Source organism: Hemiscyllium ocellatum, chromosome 7, assembly GCF_020745735.1.
Source record: "Hemiscyllium ocellatum isolate sHemOce1 chromosome 7, sHemOce1.pat.X.cur, whole genome shotgun sequence".
In the NCBI taxonomy this organism is placed as follows: domain Eukaryota; kingdom Metazoa; phylum Chordata; class Chondrichthyes; order Orectolobiformes; family Hemiscylliidae; genus Hemiscyllium; species Hemiscyllium ocellatum.
Window position 1 is genome coordinate 93,718,996 of NC_083407.1, and position 20,916 is coordinate 93,739,911.

Here is a 20,916-nt window from a genome sequence, read left to right on the forward strand (position 1 = left end):
GCCTAATAAAATGAAAGCAATAAAAAAATGTTTATATGCATTACATGATGTCAACCATTTGCTTTCGTAATCACTTGCTGCGCTGGTGTGCAAACTTAATATAGTTCATGTGTTTTCTATGCCAATATCCATATGTTTAATTAGGCAGCTAAAGACTTTGAGACTTAAAAGGTTTTATTGCAAATCTGTGGTGTACTGGCAAATATACAGTCTCTATCTTCTGGATCCTTTTCCTGACTAGAAAGACAGCACTGCATTAAGAAAGAACTTCTGTCTTCAAATAAAAACATTAATTTAACTATTAACAAACATTGCTTACCAAGGAATGTGGAACAAAAACAAAATTTTTAAAAATGAGAAGAAAAAAGGGAGAGACTAAATCAAATACAGAGTCAAGAACCCAGTTCTTTTATTGCAAATAGACCCACAACCAATTAAACAATTTTCTAAACTAATCAAATTATTTAAAAAAGTAGCGCTCAAAAGAAGTCCAATGAGCAGCACCTTAGAGGAGGGACCTGCCGTTCTAACACAGAACTAGGATACCCAGATCCCTCTGCTTCAGAGCTCTGCAACCCCTCTCCAATCAGGAATATACTGCTTTTCCATTCTTCCCATCAAAGTGAAGAAGTTCACATTCTTCTGCATTGTATTCCATTTGACAGATGTGCCAACTTACTTCACCCATTTATATCGCTTTACAGAATTCAATCCTCTTCATATAATTTTCCTATCAGTCCTGGTCATCGGCAAATTTATAAACTGCACCTTTGTTCCTTTCATGTAAAATTGTAACTAGTGAGGCACAACACTGATCCCTGTAACACATCACTGGTCACAGTTTGCCAATTAGTCAAAAAAATGATCAGTTTATGCCTGTTTCTTCTGAGCTAACCAATTCTCTAACTGTGCTACATTTGTTCACTGGGTTGATTAGAGAGAGGGGCTTGTCTTATGAAGAGAGATTATAGGCTTAATATACTTAACCCCTGGACCTAGGAAGATTGAAAGGTGATCTTATTGAGGTATACGATGCTAAAGTGGATTGATAAAGTAGATGTGGCGAGGATGCTCCTCATGGGGCAATCTAGAGTGACAGGTCACAGTTTTAGGATAAGGGGTAGTAGATTTAAAACTGAGAGGAGAAATTACTTCTCTCAAAGTGTCATAAATCTGTAAAATCTGCTATCCCAGTGGATCCTGAGACATTGAGTAAGTTAAAGAAGAGATACTGTCTTTATGTAGTAAAGGGTTGAAGGGCTATGAAGAGCTGGTAGGAAAGTAAAGCTGAGGCCAGACATGGTCATATTAAATGATGAAGTAAGTTCAAGGGGCTGAATTGCCTCACCTACTCTTAGTTCTTATGTTTATCGGTACTATTGGATTGGAAAGTGTTATTTTACATCTTGCTTTGGCCTTGTACCAAAGAAGGGCTTATGCCCAAAACGTCGAATTTCCTGTTCCTTGGATGCTGCCTGACCTGCTGCGCTTTTCCAGCAACACATTTTCAGCTTGTACCATTTGTCAATTTATCTTTGCTGTCCTTCACTCAATCCCTTTTGTTCACTCCCTCATTCTCCAGACTTCCTCCATTCCTAACTTTTCCAATTTCTGAACGTCAAGCAATGAACTCGAAATGTTAACCCTGTTTCTCTCCCCACAAATGCTGCCTGACTTGAATATTTCTAACATTTTCTGGATCTATTTCAGATCTCTGGCATCCATAGTATTATTTTGCTTTTGATGACTTGGTAATGAAGAGTAATTTGCTTGTACCTGTGTTCACTGCTCTTACTTTGGGCCATGGTCTGTTACAAGCCTTCCATAAATGTGATTATATTCAGCACAGCAACAGACCAAATAGTCCATGCTGGTGTTTATCTTTTACACATGCCTGCCTCATCATTGAACTCCAAACTTGCCCATTTCACTTTCCCCTTGTTTATTTAATCTCCCCTTAGAGATGCACTTGGAGGGACAGTGGCGGTGTAGCAAAGCTGATGCTCTGTGGACCTGCATTGAAATCCCAGCAGAGCAGCTGATGGAACTTCGGTTAACAAATTTTGGATCAAAAACCCTCATAACAGTAAGTTCCACACACTCTCAGTACTCTTTGGTGAAATAAATTTCTCCTGAATTCGTTATTGGATTTGTGCCAAAATAATACTCCCTTGGATTTGATTTATTATTGTCACATGTACCCAAGTACAGTGAAACATTTTGTTCTGCATGCAGTACAGGCAGATCATACTATATAAAGACATATAGACCATAGGGTGAACAGAGCGAGAGGTTAAAAAGTTCTGGTTGTACAGGATGTGTACAAAGGCAAGATCAACATTCGATTTGAAATTTGAGAGGTCAGCAGCCTAATAACAGTCGGGCAGACGATATTTTTAGATGTAGAAGATATAATAAATAAGTTTACAATGACAAAGATTAGTGGCATTGAATTCGTGTAGAGGATGGAGTCAGGCTACAGTCTGATATTGATCAGCTGGTAAATTGGGCAGAGCAATGGCAGATAGAATTTAATCCCAATAAATGTGAGCTAACGCATTTTGGAAGGTCTCATATGAGAAGGCCTTAAACAATGTCAGGTAGGACCCAAAGGAGTACTAAGGAACAGAGGTACCTCTGTGTGCAAGTTTATATATCCCTGAAGGTGTCAGCATAGGTAGACAGGGTGTGATGGAGGATATGAGATGCTTACTATCATAAACTAAAGTATTGAATATAGGAGCAAGGAAGTCTTGTTACAACTTTATAAAGCATCAATTAGGCTGCAGATGGAATATTGTGCACAGATCTTGTCACCACACTATTGCAAGTATGCAATTGCACTGCAGATGGTACCGTGGAGATTCTCCAGGATGTTGCCTGGAATGGAAAGTTTCAGTTACAAAGAGAGACAGGATAGGCTGGGTTAGTTTTCCCTCAAGGAAAGGAAGCTGAAGCGTGAATCTGAGATGTACAAAATTATGGGAGACATAGATGAAATAAATTGGATTCACTACAGTGTGGAAACAGGCCCTTCAGTCCAACAAGTCCACAATGACCCTCCGAAGAGCAACCCCCCCAGACCCATTCCCCTAATACTGCATGCAATTTAGCATGGCCAATCCACCTAACCTGCACATCTTTGGACTGTGGGAGGAAACCCATGCAGAAACGGGGAGAATGTGCAAACTCCACACAAACAGTTGCCCAAGGCGGGAATTGAACCTGGGTCCTCAGTGCTGTGAGGTAGCAGTGCTAACCACTATGCCTCTCTGTGAGAATCTTTTTCCCCCTGGCAGATGTGTCTAAGACCAGAGGGCTTAAGTTTAAGGTGAGGAGTAAGTGGTTGAGAGAGAACTGGCAAACAAAAAAGCTTTTCACCCAGAGAGTCAGAGAAATATGGAAATGTGCTGCCTGACTGGACGGTGGAGGCATGTACTCTCACAACTTTTAAAAAAAATCTAAGGGAGCACTTAATATGCCAGGGCATTTTAAGGAATGGACCCCAAATACAGGAAAGTGGGATTAGTGTAGCTTGGTATTTGTTGGTTGGCACAGACACGGTAGGATTAAAGGCATGTTTCTGTGCTGCATACCTGTATGACTCTGTGGCAATAGGGACGTTGTTACCCAAGCACATTTGTCAGCATCAGCTCTTGTGAAGTGTGTTAGTAGATTTCTGTAATCAGGCTGTACAATCTCTGAAGCCTGTGGCACATTGGTGATCCATTTGGCTCCCAGAATGAATTCAGATGGAGAGCTTTGCTGCCTGTCATAATCTCAACAGGAGGATAAGAGAGTGTAAGACAGTCATGTCACATTTCCCTTAATATCGTATTACAAAAGGGCTGTTTGATGAATAACTGAAAAGAATCTCTTTTCTGGTCCCTCAGGATTTTTTATTTGCATACTTCAGGTACTGTCAGTTACCCTGTGAAAAGCTCTCTAGGATCAATCATCCAATGCAATGCCAAAAAAAGCAATTGTAACAAGATGATATCAGTATTTGGAGCTGTTTGTTCACATTTGGATGCACAATACATCATTTAAACAATAAAAGTGTATGTTTCAGACAGTCATTAAAAAGTACTAACCTCAAAGGCACACTAAATACTTGACATCTTTACAATTTGATAGCCACTGTGGTGAGATGAAAGTATAAATTGCTTTACTCCAGCATCATTCTTACAGGAGTGTGGTACAACCCTTTTACAACTGCAAATAATATTCTGCTGCACCTTTGATGAAGCAATTGCAGCAGGATAGGTGCCCTTCTTTTAAATTCCCAGCAATAAAACATTGGACCCATTGTAAATGAAGCTTCTTTTTGAAAGAGGGGTGATTTTCTGCAGCTCATTTGTATGCTTGATGATTACAAAATACAAAAGGATGTTAGGAACTCCTTGAAATGCTCATTGTATTAAGCAGTTAATACCCAAAAGGATTAACTAAAAAGGTGATAAACTTCACCTAACAGGATATAAATGGACAACTCCTGGGAGGAATGGAGTGACTAAGGGCTGCAGACAGTACCCAAAATGCTCTTATTATTAACAGCATGTAGCTAACAGTATTTATTTTCAAGCTGGATGTGATTGTCTCTTGATCAGGGTCCAATAAAACATGTCTTCAGAACTTCTTAATCCCACCCCGATATCTTGATGGCATGGGTTTATTCTCAGAAGAATGGGCATTTGTCTGCTATTATTAACACCTCCTGTTCATCTCTACTTCTATTAGCACAACTTTGCCTTTTGCTATGGGCAGATTTGCCATCAGATCCACTTGCTTCTCTACCTGTTTTTCAATGGCACATACCCAGTCCCAGTATAGCTCCAGAGAAGAGAGTCATGTTTGATTTAAAAGGTTAAGTGTAGTTCTCTCCATTGGTGTTGCTGGAGTTCTTCAGCACTTTGATTTAATAGGCAATAAACCCCTCAGTTTAAAATCAAGACAAAGCCCACTTCTGCTTCAGACATCACTTGGGCATTTTTCTCCATTTGACTTCAGTAACTCAACGAATGAGTGTGAACGGTTGGTGACAGTGAATATATTCCAGGTGGCTCCAGAAGAAACCAACATTTATAATATGCTGGTGGTGCTTTACAACATGGTAACTGTCTTCCAGGAGAAAGTGAGGACTGCAGATGCTGGAGATCAGAGCTGCAAATGTGTTGCTGGAAAAGCGCAGCAGGTCAGGCAGCATTCAAGGAGCAGACGAATCGCGTTTCGGGCATGATCCCTGAAGAAGGGCTCATGCCCGAAACGTCGATTCTCCTGCTCCTTGGATGCTGCCTGACCTGCTGCACTTTTCCAGCAACACATTTTCAGAATATGGTAACTGTGGTGCGATAAGAAGATTTCATTTCGCCACATGTTTGCAACATGAAGAATGACACAGACAGTGTCACCAGACAGTGCTGTTATGGAGGGAAAAAAAGGACCTTATCACAGCCATCGCTTTTCAAGAGGAAGAAACAGGAGAAAATCTCTGAGTGAGTGAAAGAGAGTGTATCTTTAAATGTTTGACACCTTAGAAGTACACAGAACCTGTTGGCTTCCTTGCCAACAGCAGCACCGCAGATTGCAGGAGCTATGGCAACTCTAAGCCAACATACAAATGTTCAAATCAGCTGGAAACAGTGAAACACATTGAACAAACCGATTAAGCAAAGTCTTAACCAAACTGCAAAGGAAAATATCCAAGTTGCAAACTCAAAATGCATTAAGTAATGTTAGACACCTGATTTGAATTAAGTCCCTGAGTCAAATTGTAACAACATTGCATTTGGAAAGAACAATAAGCTGAGAAGCTTTAAAAAAAGGTTTAAAAACATTATATTTGGCAAGAAAGAGCACTGGCTAAACATTTTTAATGCAATCAGTGAAAGCTGGGAAAGATTCTGGATAATCCAAGATGGAGGACGGGAAAAATTTCTGGCTGTAACAGACTGCTTCTTTTTGAGACATTTTAGGTGTTGGAGGCGATTTTCTCGAATTCCTGGAGCAGCAATTACTGTTTTATATGGTGTTGCATTGTTTTGGAACTTTGGAGGAAAAAAATGACAAAACAACAGCAGTTTCAAAAGGGAGAGGAACAGACAAAGGCAGCACATGGTCAGGCAGTGCAGGAGAGAGAGAGAGAGAAAGAAACCCACACTGCTCCCTGACACAGCAGTGAACCTGTGCAGTTACTGCTTTTCCTGTTTGAATTCACGTATCGCTGGACATGGGAGTGTGTCTGGGAAATCTAACAAACAGTGAAATTCACAGCTGATCTTGGAGGACCCCTGTTTGGGAGAGGTCATAGCACAGAAACAGATAAGTGAATTTTTTTTTAAGTGTGGCCTTACAGTAAGTCTGCAATAGTGAGTAGAATGGGCTCATTCTTGATTATATATTTTATTGAGATAGGTCTCTTGATTAAACTTATTCTTAGGTTTAGCCACAAGTATTAAGTTAGTCTGGAGCAGTGTTTTGTAGAGGAATGAGATGGTGCTATTTTCTGGGTATGTAGATTGGAAGAAGCAAAAATGGCCCTTAATAGAGTGATATGCTCCTCTTGTCAGATGTGGGAGTTTAGGGAGAGTTTATGTGTGATCAAGGATTATATCTGCAATAAATGCCATTGCGAATCTCTTCAGATTAAATGGATCAGTTGGAGAGACAGTTAGAGGCAATGAGGAAGTTACAAGAGCAGGGGGATGTGACGGATGGCAGTTATAGGATGGGAGAAAAGTTGCAGATGTAGTCACATAGATGGGTTTACTCCAGGAAAGGTAAGAGTGTTAGGTAGGTAGGTAGGGCAGGATTCTTCTGTGGCTATCCCCATTTCAAATAAGTATGCTGTTATGGAAAATGTAGGGGATGATCAATTCTCAGGGGAATGTAGCACGAACAGCCAAGTTTCTGGTATCAAGACTGGCTCTAATGCAATGAGGGGTACGTCGGGTTCCAAGAGATCAATTATGTTAGGGGACTCATTCCTGATGAAGAGCTTTTGCCCAATTTTCCTGCTCCTCGGATGCTGCCTGACCTACTGTGCCTTTCCAGCACCACTCTAATCTTGACTCTGATCTATAGCATCTGCAGTCCTCGGAGACTCTCTAACCCAAGGCACAGGCATACGTTTCTGTGGCCAGCAGCGAAAAATCAGAATGGTGTGTGGTCTCCCTGATGCCAGGATCAAGGATGTCTCAGAGAGGGTGCAGAATGTTCTCAAGGGGTAGAGGGACCAGCAGGAGGTCATTGTAAACACTGGAACCAATGACATAGGAAGGGAAAAAAGGATGCGATTCTGAAGGGAGAAAACAGAAAGTTAGGCAGGAATTTAAAAAGGAGATCCTCAAGAGTAGTAATGTCTGGATTACTCCTGGTGCTGCAAGCTAGTGAGGGCAGGAACAGGAAGATAGAGCAGATGAATGCATGGCTGAGGAGCTGTTGTATGGGAGAAGAATGCACATTTTTGGATCATTGGAATCTCTTCTGGGGTAGATGCGATCTGTACAAGAAGGACAGATTGCACCTGAATTGGAAGGGGACTAATATACTGGCAGGGAGATTTGCCAGAGCTGTTCAAAAGACTTTAAACTGTTATGGTTGGGTGGGTGGAGAGTGTGGAGTGGGAGTGGTAGTGAGGAGTGGGTGGGACCCAGGGAGATAGTAAGGAAAGAAATTAATCTGAGACTGGTAAATTTAAGAAAAGAAGTGAGTCAAATAGTCAGAGCAGGCAGGGACAAAGCAGAGAAATTGATAGGGCTGATAAATTAAACTGTATTTATTTCAATGCAAGAGGCCTAACAGGGAAGGCAGATGAACCCAGGGCACGGTAAGGTACATGGGACTGGGACATCATAGCAATTACAGAAACGTGGCTCAGGGATGGGCAGGACTGGCAGCTTAATGTTCCAAAACACAAATGCTACAGGAAGGATAGAAAGGGAGGCAAGAGAGGAGGGGGAGTGGTGTTTTTGATAAGGAATGGCATTACAGCTGTGCTGAGGGAGGATATTTCTGGAAATACATCTAGGGAAGTTATTTGTGTAGAACTGAGAAATAAGAAAGGGATGATCACCTTATTGGGATTGTATTATAGATCCCCTAATAGTCAGAGGGAAATTGAGAAACAGATTTGTACTGAGGTCTCAGTTATCTGTAAGAATACTAGGGTGATTATGGTAGGGGACTTTTGATTTTCAAACATTGATTGGGACTACCGTAGTGTTATGGGTTCAGATGAAGAGGAATTTGGTTGGTGTGTGCAAGAAAATTTTTGGATTCAGTGTGTGGATGTACCTAGCAGAGAAGGTGCAAAACGTGACCTACTCTTGGGAAATAAGGCAGGGCAGGTGACTGTGGTGTCAGTGGGAAAGCACTTTGGGGCCAGCGACCATAATTCTATTAGTTTTAAAATAGTGATGGAAAAGGATAGACCAGATCTAAAAGTTGAAGTTCTAAATTGGAGAAAGGCCAATTTTGATGGTATTAGGCAAGAACTTTCAAAAGCTGATTGGGGGCAGATGTTTGCAGGTAAAGGGAAGGCTGGAAAATGGGAAGCCTTCAGAAATGAGATAATGAGAGTCCAGACACAGTATGTTCTTGTGAGGGTGCAAGGAAAGACTGGTAGATATAGAGAATGCTGGATGACGAAAGAAATTGAGGGTTTGGTTAAGAAAAAGAAGGAAGCATATGTCAGGTGTAGACGGGAGAATTTGAGTAAATCCTTGGAGTATGAAGGCAGTAGGAGTATACTTAAGAGAGAAATCAGGAGGGCAAAAAGGGGACATGAGATAGCTTTGGCAAATAGAGTTAAGGAGAATCCAAAGAGTTTTTAACAAATGCATTAAGGACAAAAGGGTGACGAGAGAATAGGGTCCCTCAAAGATAAGCAAGGTGGCATTTGAGTGGAGCTGCAGGAGATGTGGGAGATACAAAATTACTATTTTGCATCGGTGTTTACTGTGGAAAAGGATGTGGAAAATGTAGAATGTGGAGATGTTGATGGTGGCATCTTGAAAAATGTCCATATTACAGAGGAAGAAGTGCTGGATGTCTTGAAATGCATAAAAGTGGATAAAGCCCCAGGACCTGATCAGGTGTACTGAGAACTCTGTGGGAAGCTAGAGAAGTGATGGCTGGGCCTCTTGCTGAGATATTTGTATCATCGATAGTCACAGTGAGGTGCCAGATAACTGGAGGTTGGCAAACGTGGTGCCACTGTTTAAGAAGGGTGGTAAAGACAAGCCAGGGAACTATAGACCAGTGAGCCTGACGTCAGTGGTGAGTACTCGATGTACATGTATTTGGAAAAGCAAGGTCTGATTAGGGATAGTCAACATGGCTTTGTGCATGGGAAATCATGTCTCATAAACTTGATTGAATCTTTTTTGAAGAATTAACAAAGAAGATTGATGAGGGCAGAGTGATGGACGTGACGTATATGGACTTTAGTAAGGCATTTGACAAGATTCCCAATGGGAGACCGATTAGCAAAGTTAGATCCCATGGAATACAGAGTGAACTAGCCATTTGAAAACAGAACTGGCTCAAAGATAGAAGACAGAGCATGGTGATGGAGGGTTGTTTAGACTGGAGCTCTTGTGACCGTGGAGTGCCACAAGGATTGGTGCTGGGTCCACTACCTTTTGTCATTTATATAAAGGATTTGGATGTGAGCATAAGAAGTATAGTTGGTCAGTTTGCAGATAACGCCAAAATTGTAGGTGTGGTGAACAGCGAAGAAGGTTACCTTGGATTACAATGGGACCTTGATCAGATGGGCCAATGGGCAGAGGAGTGGCAGATGGAGTTTAATTTGGACAAATGCAAGGTGTTGCATTTTGGGAAAGCAACCCTTAGGACTTATACACTTAATTGTAAGGTCGCAGGGACTGTTGCCGAACAAAGAGATCTTGGAATGCAGGTTCATAGCTCCTCGAAAGTGGAGTCGCTGATAGATAGGATAGTGCAGAAGACATTTGGTTTGCTTTCTTTTATTGGTCATAATATTAAGTATAGGAGTTGGGAGGTCATGTTGGGCTGTCAGGACATTGGTTAGGCCACTTTTGGAATATTGCTTGCAATTCTGGTCTCTTGGAAGGATCTTGTGAAACTTGAAAAGGTTCAGACAAAATTTAAACAGATGTTGCCAGGGTTGGAGGATTTGAGTTAGAGGGAGCGGCTGAACAAGCTGGGGCTGTTTTCCCAGGAACATCAGAGGCTGAGGGGTGATCTTATAGAGGTTTATAAAATCATGAGAGGCATGGATAGGATAAATTGAGAAAGTTTCTACCCTGGGGTGGAGAGGTCCAGAACTAGAGGGCATAGGTTTTGGGTGAGAGGGGAAAGATATAAAAGAGACCTAATGGAGGGGCACATTTTCACACAGAGGGTGGTACGTGTATGGAATGAGCTGCCAGAGGAAGTGGTGGAGACTAGTACAATTGCAACATTTAACAGGCATTTGGATGGGTATATAAATAGGAAGGGTTTGGAGGAATATGGGCCGGGTGCTGGCAGGTGGGACTAGATTGGGTTGAGATATCTGGTCGGCATGGATGGGTTGGACCGAAGGGTCTGTTTCCATGCTGCACATCTCTATGACTCTAATTAGTCTAAGTGGAGCAGAAGAGAGAATTGCATGACTCAAATCTTTAAAAATTTTTGAAGGCCTACAAAATAATAAGGGCAAAGTTAAAATGTTAATTATTTGGTTAGAATCAGAAATATCAATTTAAATATTAAGTGAATCATTTGCTTTTCTCTCGATGTTTAAGATACTTACAGTCGGTTCTCAATGAAATTTAGAAATGGTCTTCTATCAATTCATTTAAAAAGGAGCATACTTAAAGATGGACTAGGTTTAGGGGAGAGAAGACAACTAGTTAGTCGATGCTTGACAGGAAAATATTACGATGCTGCTGTGAACAAGTCCGAAATTCATGGAATTCAACTGACTTGAGTTAAAAGAAAATGTTGGGGTGCTGGCGGTGCAGTGATGGTATTCCTACCTCTGAGTCAGGAAACATGGGGCTAAGTCCCACCAGCCCCAGAGGTGTGCCCGAACAGGATGGTCAGAAACCGCATGTCAGTGCTCCCAGCAGAAATCATCATGAAACACATGACAAGTGGAAGTTTGAGGTACAGTATGTGCCTCTCATTGTCTTCCAGAAAGAAAATTCTATTTTTCACATCATGACCTTGATTATTTTGCCACTACCCAGAATTTGAGAGAAATGCAGCTGGTTTTTTTTGGAATTTTTCTTTCTTGCATTTCTCAGGAGATTGAATTAATTTAAAGTTGATCGATTGGTATTTATGACAGTAGGAATCTTGAAAGAGGTGAATTATTTCTTTTATTTCATTAGTCATGGGATGAGGGCATTGCTGGCTAGGCCACTACGTATTGTCTGAATCTAATTCCCAGAGGTTAGTTAAGAACCAACCACATTGCTGTGGGTCTGGAGTCACATGTAGGCCAGACTAGGTAAGCATGGCAGTTTCCTTCCCTAAAGACATTAGTGAACCTGATGGGTTTTTCCAACAATCAACAATGATTTCATGGTCATCGTTACATTCTTAATTCCAGATTTTTCTTATTGAATTCAAATTCCAAGCTGAATTCATGGCAGGATACAAACCTGGGTGTGCAGAAAAGTAACAGTCCAGTGATAACACTGCTGGGTGTCTGATTCCTGATGATGGGCTTATGCTCGAAACGTCAATTTTCCTGCTCCTCAGATGCTGCCTGACCTACTGTGCTTTTCCAGTACAACACTCTCGACTCTGATCTTCAGCATCTGCAGTCCTCACTTTCTCCTGGTCTTGACTAATGGATGAGCTTCACTCTTTTATGTAGATATATCTTTGAGATGTCTGCTGATATAATTCTACAGTTTGGTTGCTAGGACATGGTTTAGGTGATTGTCCTTACTTTTTTGGAATATGTAACTAACTTCCAACTGGGGGTTTTCATTATTTATATGGTTGCATGTTTTAAATAAGCAAAGGGTTTAATCCTGTGCTTGGTTTCTGCTCATTTAATTTAAACAGGTTTAACAACTATTGACAAATGTTAATCTATCACAGTTTGGAGTTTGACAGAATGGAGCAACACTGGTTAAAAAATGTGACCATGTGGAAATTAATTTACCAGTCTGGCAACTTGCTCAATTGTCATAACACTCAGGTTTCAAACACTGTCTGGTTTTGCTCGTTTTAAAACAGACAGGTTCAATCATTGGAGGCAGTGCAGAGAGTCATCAGGCTGATCCCTGCATGATGTATTACAAGGAAACACCGCAAAAAGGTGGTTTTTTTAAAGTATTGAAAGGAAGTATTAAAATAACAATGCACAAGGAACAAAAGATAAGACCGGACCCAGAAAAGGGATATAAAAAAAACTAGACTGCTTTGAAATATATTCGCAGAAAGTAATGGAGAGAAGAGAGAAAGAAAGCACTTTAAACATTTAAGAACCAATTGAAGGCATTACAATGAGGGGCAGTAGCATCATTTGGAATCGGTGAAACAAATTATCTTGACACAACTTCCTCAACCACATTTACCTTGTGGTCATTTAATTGTGCACTTTTGTCTGTTATTGCATGGTATATAAAACAGATCAGATGAATACGCGTGCAAGTTATGGACCATTAAATAGCTCATTAAACAAATAACTCATATTTTAAATGTTAATTTACTGCAATTGTCTGAGTATGCTAAGTCGACCATCCAATTCTATCTGAAATAATTGGAGATCTTTGAATGGGCCACTGTTTAAGAAGGGTGGTAAGGACAAGCCAGGGAACTACAGACCAGTGAGCCTGACGTCGGTGGTGGGTAAGTTGTTGGAGGGAATCCTGTGGGAAAGGATATACATGTATTTGGAAAGGCAAGGACTGATTTGGGATAATCAACATGGCTTTGTGCGTGGGAAATCATGTCTCACAAACTTGATTGAGTTTTTTGAAGAAGTAACAAAGTGGATTGATGAGGGCAGAGCAGTAGATGTGATCTATATGAACTTCAGTAAGGCATTTGACAAGGTTCCCCATGGGAGACTGGTGAGCAAGGTTAGATCTTATGGAATGCAGGGAGAACTAGCCATTTGGATACAGAACTGGCTCAAAGGTAGAAGACAGAGGGTGGTGGTGGAGGGTTGTTTTTCAGACTGGAGGCCTGTGACCAGTAGAGTGCCACAAGGAACGGTGCTGGGTTCTCTACTTTTTGTATTTGACATAAATGATTTGGATGCAAGCATAAGAGGTACAGTTAGTAAGTTTGCAGATGACACCAAAATTGGAGGTGTTGTGGACAGCGAAGAGGGTTACCTCAGATTACAACAAGATTTGGATACAGTTTCAAATCCCACCATAATTAATGGAATTTAAACTCAATAATTCTGGAACTGAAAACTGTAAGTAATGGTAACTAAGAAACCATCTTAGATCATGTTGAAAACCTATATAGCTCACTAACATCCTTAAGGAAGATAAATCTGCCATACCTACTTAACCTTCACACATTACCAGCCCCACAAATGTGGTTGACTCTCAACTGCCCATTGAATGAGTCATAGAATGCCCACAGTGCAGATAGAGACCTTTCGGTCTGCTGAGTCTGCACTGATCCTCCACACAGCATCCAACCCCAACCCTGCCTTTACTATAGCTAACCCGTCCCTAGCCTGCACACTGCACAGTAATTTAGCACGGCCAATCCACCTAACCTGCACATCTTTGAACCATGGGAGGAAACTGGAGAACCCAACAGAAACCCACACAGACACGGGGAGAACATGCAAACGCCACACAGACAGTCACCTGAAGCTGGAATTAAACTCGGGTACCTGGTGTAGTGAGGCAGCAGTGTGAACCACTGAGCCACACGAATCTAGCAAGTTACTTTCATGGACAGTTAGGGATGGCCATCAAATCCTTTCAGCCTTGTTGGAACAGCCCACCTATACGGAAGAATATATTACAAAAAAACTCAAAACTTTTTGTCATCCAGTTCTTGTTGTTAAAAACAGTTTGCTCAGGTCCACCAAAGTCAAGCTAAAAATCACACAACACCAGGTTATACTCCAACAGGCTTAATTGGAAGCACACTAGCTTTCGGAGCGATGCTCCTTCATCAGCGTCACTCCGAATGCTAGTGTGCTTCCAATTAAACCTGTTGGACTATAACCTGGTGTTCTGTGATTTTTTAACTTTGTACACCCCAGTCCAACACAGGCATCTCCAAATCATCGGCATTCCAGATGAAGGGCTCTGGCCCGAAACGTCGAATTTCCTGTTCCTAGGATGCTGCCTAACCTGCTGTGCTTTAACCAGCAACACATTTTCAGCATCTCCAAATAAAGTCAAGCTAGTGAGTCTTTTAAAGATATTGATAGATAGTGACAACAAAAAGGAAACTATTTTTAATTAATTTATGGATGGGCAATTAGCAGGACTGTTCCCCTTCCCCCCTTGTTTTTTCACAAAAGGAGAAAGAAGTGCTTTTGTAAAGGAAGTTTCTTTACGATGCAATTCACTGTATTAAAGGTCTCTCACTTAAGAATTAAGTGACACTGCATAAATAGCAGATTGCCATTCATTTACAGTACACTCATCCTTGGGAATGTAACTTACTAATGAAGAATAAATTCAGCTCAATCAACGACAGACTGACACACAACCCATCTGTGCAACTGAATAAAACTGGAACAACCTAAATATTCAAAGAACTGAAGGTGTTATTGAAATTTACATTCTCACTATGAATGGAACAAAATTCCGAGAGCCAGATCTTTTTTTTCTGTTCAAGTGAAATGTGTGATAGCAAATCAGCAATACATGTATTTATACTTCCACTGAATCCAGGGGAAACCAATCGAATTAAAATTCTGCAGAGATGTAAACAGCTTGCACACAGTCACTGATAATGATTGAATAATCAATTGCTCATCAGGGATTGATTAGCTTCAGCGAATCAACTAATAGCTACCTGTGCAGCTTGCAAACTCTGAGAAGGCAAGCAACCAGATACAGTCAGAACACTGTACCCACACAGCACATGGAATTATTAAACATGAATTCTCTTAAAGGCAAAGAGCACATTCATCATCCCCCTACTTTTCAAAATAAATTTTAACTATTTACAATAACAAGTGAGCCCACTGGGTTCTGAAGCATTGACGCAATTTACTGATGCATCCAAATCTCAGCGTGATGAATGTGTTTGCTCTTCCTATTTGTTTTTGGGATTTTTGTAGTTGAAGTAACAAGTCAGGGAAATGGTTGGAAACCTGGAAAGGACTTTTTTGCCCTTGGATCAGTCTCACTGTTGCAGCATCTTATGTACAGGCCCGATAGCATCTCATAGATTGTGAGTATGCACTCGATACAGTGGCTGCTGTCATTTCCCATCTCTGACCCTCAACACAAACTTATTGGCCCTCTTGTAATTTACGGAATTCTGCACTCACATGTTAATTGTGCACGCCATCTTCTGTTGCAGTTTTTCAAGCTGATCTTGAGTTTCAAAGTGAGTGCTTTAGATGTGATTTGATAAATTGTTGCACATTGGACTGCCAAACATGAGTGCCAGCAGTGATGGAATGATTGTACTCAGAAATGTTACTTTCAAACGTAACATTGCAGTGCATAGATCTTGTTTGGTTTGAATACCATTGAAGATTACATTATATTTTTGAGTGTACAAATAAGTCTTAGACATTTGTATCTGAGATAAAATGGAGAAGAACTAATGTGATTGATTCTTCATTTCTTAGACATGTCCCAGAATGACTTACCAATAGATTGTGGACCCTTGTCTGTAATGCTGTCTGCAGGGATACAGAATAAATTATATATGGAGCTTAGAATGTGTGCAGCCATACTGTATAATGTATTAGAATCCTTATACTGCAGGAAGAGGCCTTTCAGCCAATTGAGTCTGCACAGAGCATCCCACCCAGCCCCTCATCCTATCCTTGTAATCCTGCATTTCCCATGGCTAATCCACCCAGCCTGCACATCCCTAGAAACTATGGGCAATTTAGCAAGGCCAATCCACCTAATCTGCACAACTTTTGACAGTGAGGGGAAATGGAGCACCCGGCGAAAACCCATTCAGACACAGGGTGAATGCTCAAACTCCACACAGACAGTCATCCAGGGGATCAAACCCGGGTCTATGGTTCTGTGAGGCAGCGGTGCTAGCCACCATACTGCCCATATTCTACCACTGACAAATGATAGGATACATAATAAAGTAGTCAACAACGATATTGTTTTTCCATGATCATGGAAAAAGTTGGAGTCAAATTTGGAGCAAAGCTAAGCAAGTGCCTCGTACAGTGCTACTTTGCATTGGCTTGATTGATGATCTTGACATGCCTCGCGGTTCTTCGCAAGGATTTTGATGTCACTGCTGATAGCTAATCAATACACGGATGCTCTTGTGAAGCTTGTCATCTGACCTATGCCCATGAGTGATGAAGTTGTTGAAGAATATCAGGTTGCAAAGATTTTGCTATAATAACCTGTCCATGAGAAATGACTCCTCAGGAGATGCCTACTTCATTCTGAAAAGGCCAATATGGTCTCCACTGTTGGTGAACAGGCTGAATTGTATCAAGCCATCCTTCAACTGTGTTTTTCCCATAGCTTCTGTCATGTGAAACCTTCTTTCTCTTTATTTCTCGTCAGTGCTGGGATTTATCTTGTGCAAAATGTAGCAGATCAATTGGGAGAGTATCTTGAAGTTCAATGTCTAGGAAGCCTAACGAAGACTCTAGAGTGAAATTAGGAACATATGGCAAAAATAGATTAAGGAGACTCTGACATCTCCGAAAATTGCTCTTGTCTTGAGGAATTAGCCTGGCTTTTAGGTTTGCTATTTTACACAGATCAGGACGTATGTCCACAGTGGAATAAACAGAACCAAAAAAAATTGATCTTTCACATACTGATGTAATATTTCTCAACGTTGAACACCAATCCTTCATTGTGTGCTGCCTGCATCAATAAGTGCAGATTGTGGTCAAGTACTTGCTTTGTTTTCCCATCACAGCAATGTTATCGGTGATACTGATACATTTAGGTCGAGTCAATGTAACGCAGTCACTGTCAGCTTGTACGAAATCCTGACTAACACATAACCTGAAGGAGCACGTGGGATCTGGAATTAGATTAGATTAGATTAGATTCCCTACAGTGAGGAAACAGGCCCTTCAGCCCAACAAGTCCACACCGACCCTCTGAAGAGAAACCCACCTCCCTATATTTACCCCTGACTAATCCACCTAACGAATGCAGGTCCCTGGCGCTGTGAGGCAGCAGTGCTAACCGCTGAGCCAGTTGTTTGACTGGGGCAGAGAATGCAGTGACTCCTCCAAATGGTGGACCGACCGGTATCTATTTTTGGCAGCATGTTTTGTGAAGTACTTCACACTTGCAAATCTCAGATTTAACGCTTTTAAAATGGGCATTTTGTAAGAGCACTGCTTCAAAGCTGAAATAGATGTTAGGGCTCATGATATATTCTCAAACATCCTTCCTTCTTTACTATGCGTGATATTGTGCTGCACCAGAGTGTGTGCTCCAGACCTCTTTTAATGATTTTTCTTCACTCCATCTTATCTAGTTTAAACTTCAGTTTATCTTTTCAATGGACACTGTACTTACGAGGTGGGTGAACATGTGGGCTTGTGCTAATGTTACCTTGAAATTGCTAATTTTATAAAATATTCAGGGTAATTTGATGTTAAGTTTTGAATTGATGTGATAGGTTCATAAAAGAATCTAGACTTGATTTCTGACTAGATGTGATTAAGTCATGGCATGCTGCTAGACCTGCAATTATTGGTGTAGTAGTTTCTATCATCTAGACTGTCTGTGACATGTCGGAAGATTAATTGAACTTGCACTCCGGCACTATTGATCTGGCACATGGTAGCAGTTCACTGTTATACACATAAGTTTTGTCTTATGTCTATGGAAATATTTTGTTTGAAATTCATGAAGGCTGGCTGCAGGAGGAGCAGGACTAGTGACAAACCCAGAGCTAGCAGCAGCAGGTTCCCTTCGAGGATGAGGAAGACCCAGCTCAGGAGAGGTTACTGCCCATAGGCTCCACTGGATGTGTCGGAGGCCCGGAGAAGTTTGCTCCTGACCCCATTTCCTGAGCGAGTCACAGTGTCAGCGTAGACGCTCTGTATGTCCTGAGGTAAAGTGACAGAAGTGTACCAGAAGCGGGACCCAAGGGGTCCAGGAGTGGAGGTCCATCCTTTCCCAGTGGATGTCACTCTGCACATTTAAGTGGCTGGTCCTTTCCAAACAGCAATGGCTGGCCTCTTTGCGATCTCCTCACTGAACAATCACAGATCCATCAGGACTTTAGTATGGGTGTGTCTGATTGCTTGCCTGAATGTGATGTTCTCCTGGGGGTGCCATGACAAGCTGCAAGTCTGTGTCATGCACAGTGTGGCATTCCAGCTGTTGTACCATTATGTTGCTGATGAGGGGCAATGCCAGATCGCCAACACTTCTCTGAGTGCATAGCTGCCTTTCAAAAGGGCTCGGGAAGCAGGTATTTAAGACAAAGATAGATAGAAAGTTTTTTAATTATTAAAGACATCTAGGGTTAAGGGGAGAAGACAGGAGGATGGAGTTGAGAAACATATCAGCCATGATTGAATAGTGGAACAGATACATTGGGCTGAATGGCCTAATTCTACTTCTATATCTTATGCTCTGCTGATTGGCGAGTTGATCTGTAAATGGCACTGAGTAAGACTGTGCTTTAATTGGATGTGGTGGATGCCATAGTGGTAGGGCAGATAGCTCATGTAGTGGGTTTGATATGACATGCATGAAATTAAAGGTTAAGTCGCCATAATCCCAGAGGACCACAGGGCTGCTGTCTCATGAGAGAGAGCTGACCGATTGTGAGTTTAACCTGAGGGTCACCACACTCAGTTGACAGGTGGGTTTGAGAAGGCAGGATCTCTACGGTGACTTCAGCCATGGGAATTGAAGCTAAGCTGTTGCTGTCACTCTGTGTCGCAAACCTGCTGTCCAGCCAAATGAGCTAACTGACCCCCACAATGCCAAGTGGGGCACGTTTTATGGCAAAAATCCCTCCAAAACAGCCTGACACAATTTAACTGCAGTGATTGTGTCAATGGTTGCATTTTACTCACTGCCTCTAAGCTTCTACAACCTGTGAAAATTGTTTTCTTTCTTGTACCCATCCTGTAGTCGCTCTTTGAGACTACTTGTCTTCATTTTGTCTAACAAAATATTCTGGATAGCTTCCCGTGATCACTCAATAATTCTATTCACTAGCTCCCCATCTGATAAAATCAGATAATACATCCTCTTGTCTGCATCCATGCACAACATGGTTTGTGGGTTCTGTAGGCTTCTGTTTAAATGAAATGACTTTGAGTCGATGAATGTAGATATTGAATCTAACTTTGAACTGATCTTTGACTGTGATCCATATCTTTTGGAAATCTGTTCATTCTTTGACTCTGTTTTGATCGCAGCTGCTGTTGCTTCTGAGCAAGTGAAATCCCAATATCAAGCCTGGCAAACATGGTGATCTTCCAGTGAAACATAAATGTAAAATGTCGTAGATTTGGTTTTAACAATAATACAGATGTTTATGATACAAAAAATAAACTGAACCAAACAAAGTTTTCTAAAGATTACAGTTTAAATTTAAAAACATGTGACAAAGCAAAATCCAGTAAATAGGAAGCGGGACATAACACCATTGGAGCCTCATTGGAGGCTCACTGATGACTTTACCTACGTGATGAAACGTCTGAAAATGAACTTCCCAGCCCAGCAAGCAAACTTATATCCAGAATCCAATCTAGTCCACATTTTACAGTTTATTTTACAAAGACGTTACCTACCCCATCAAATTGATAGGTTTGCATCTATTCAATTTACTTCTGTGGGCAAGAGTTTAGAATTCCTCAGTCTTTTAATAATCTGCAGACTTCTAACCAAAATCTGCTGGTCTAAACTTAATAAACAGCATCCCTTGTCCCTAACTTATTCCCCTAACTGGTCAGAGCAATCTATTTTTTCTAGGAAAGACTATACTTACATCTGTCCCCAATCAGGTCTCACTCAAACTGCTCCTAAAAGCTTTTGAACTACACTTTAAAAAGCTTCCATATCCTAGATTTTGCTACGCTAATAGCTTAATGTGTTCTCTCTTCCTGTCATAATCCTCCACAGCATAAACAAACTTCCATGAATATTCCAGGAGGTACTAGCTAGTTTAAATTCACTGGAAATTCTCACCTCGTTAACTTATTAACCCTTTCATAAAAATAGATCAACAGTCAGATGCCACTAGTTTGAAATTCAAACTCTGGGGAAAAAAATCGTACATCTTTCATCACAGCTATTAATCCTGACATGTTAATTTTGTGGAGACTTTTGTTCAGAATTGCTAAACAAATCTCAGTGACTTGTTCTATGCTGGACACACCAGAATCTAGAAACTAGCGTTCCAAAAGACGTTTTAACATTTTACATTTTGTTATGATGTCTGCTGTGTCCCAATTTAAAATATGATATTTTGGGGACTTTCTGAAAATGCTATGACTTTCTCTTGCTTGCCATCTATCTGGCGTGCACCCTGATTGCCTACTTGTAGATTAACTTATTTACTGATTGTTCCAGGTGAGATTTACCATTGCTGTTCAACATGTCATGCTAATGATAATTGTTTAATCAATAATCACTCAAGGGACTAATTAACTCTCTGGGTTTGTTTATCTAAAACAATAAAAGACATTATAAGTTATGAAGTAGACCTTAGAGCAAAACAACTTATTTCTGTGCATGCAGCTGGTGAACCAATTACTATTTATTTTCCTAACTTATACTGTGTATATCAGTA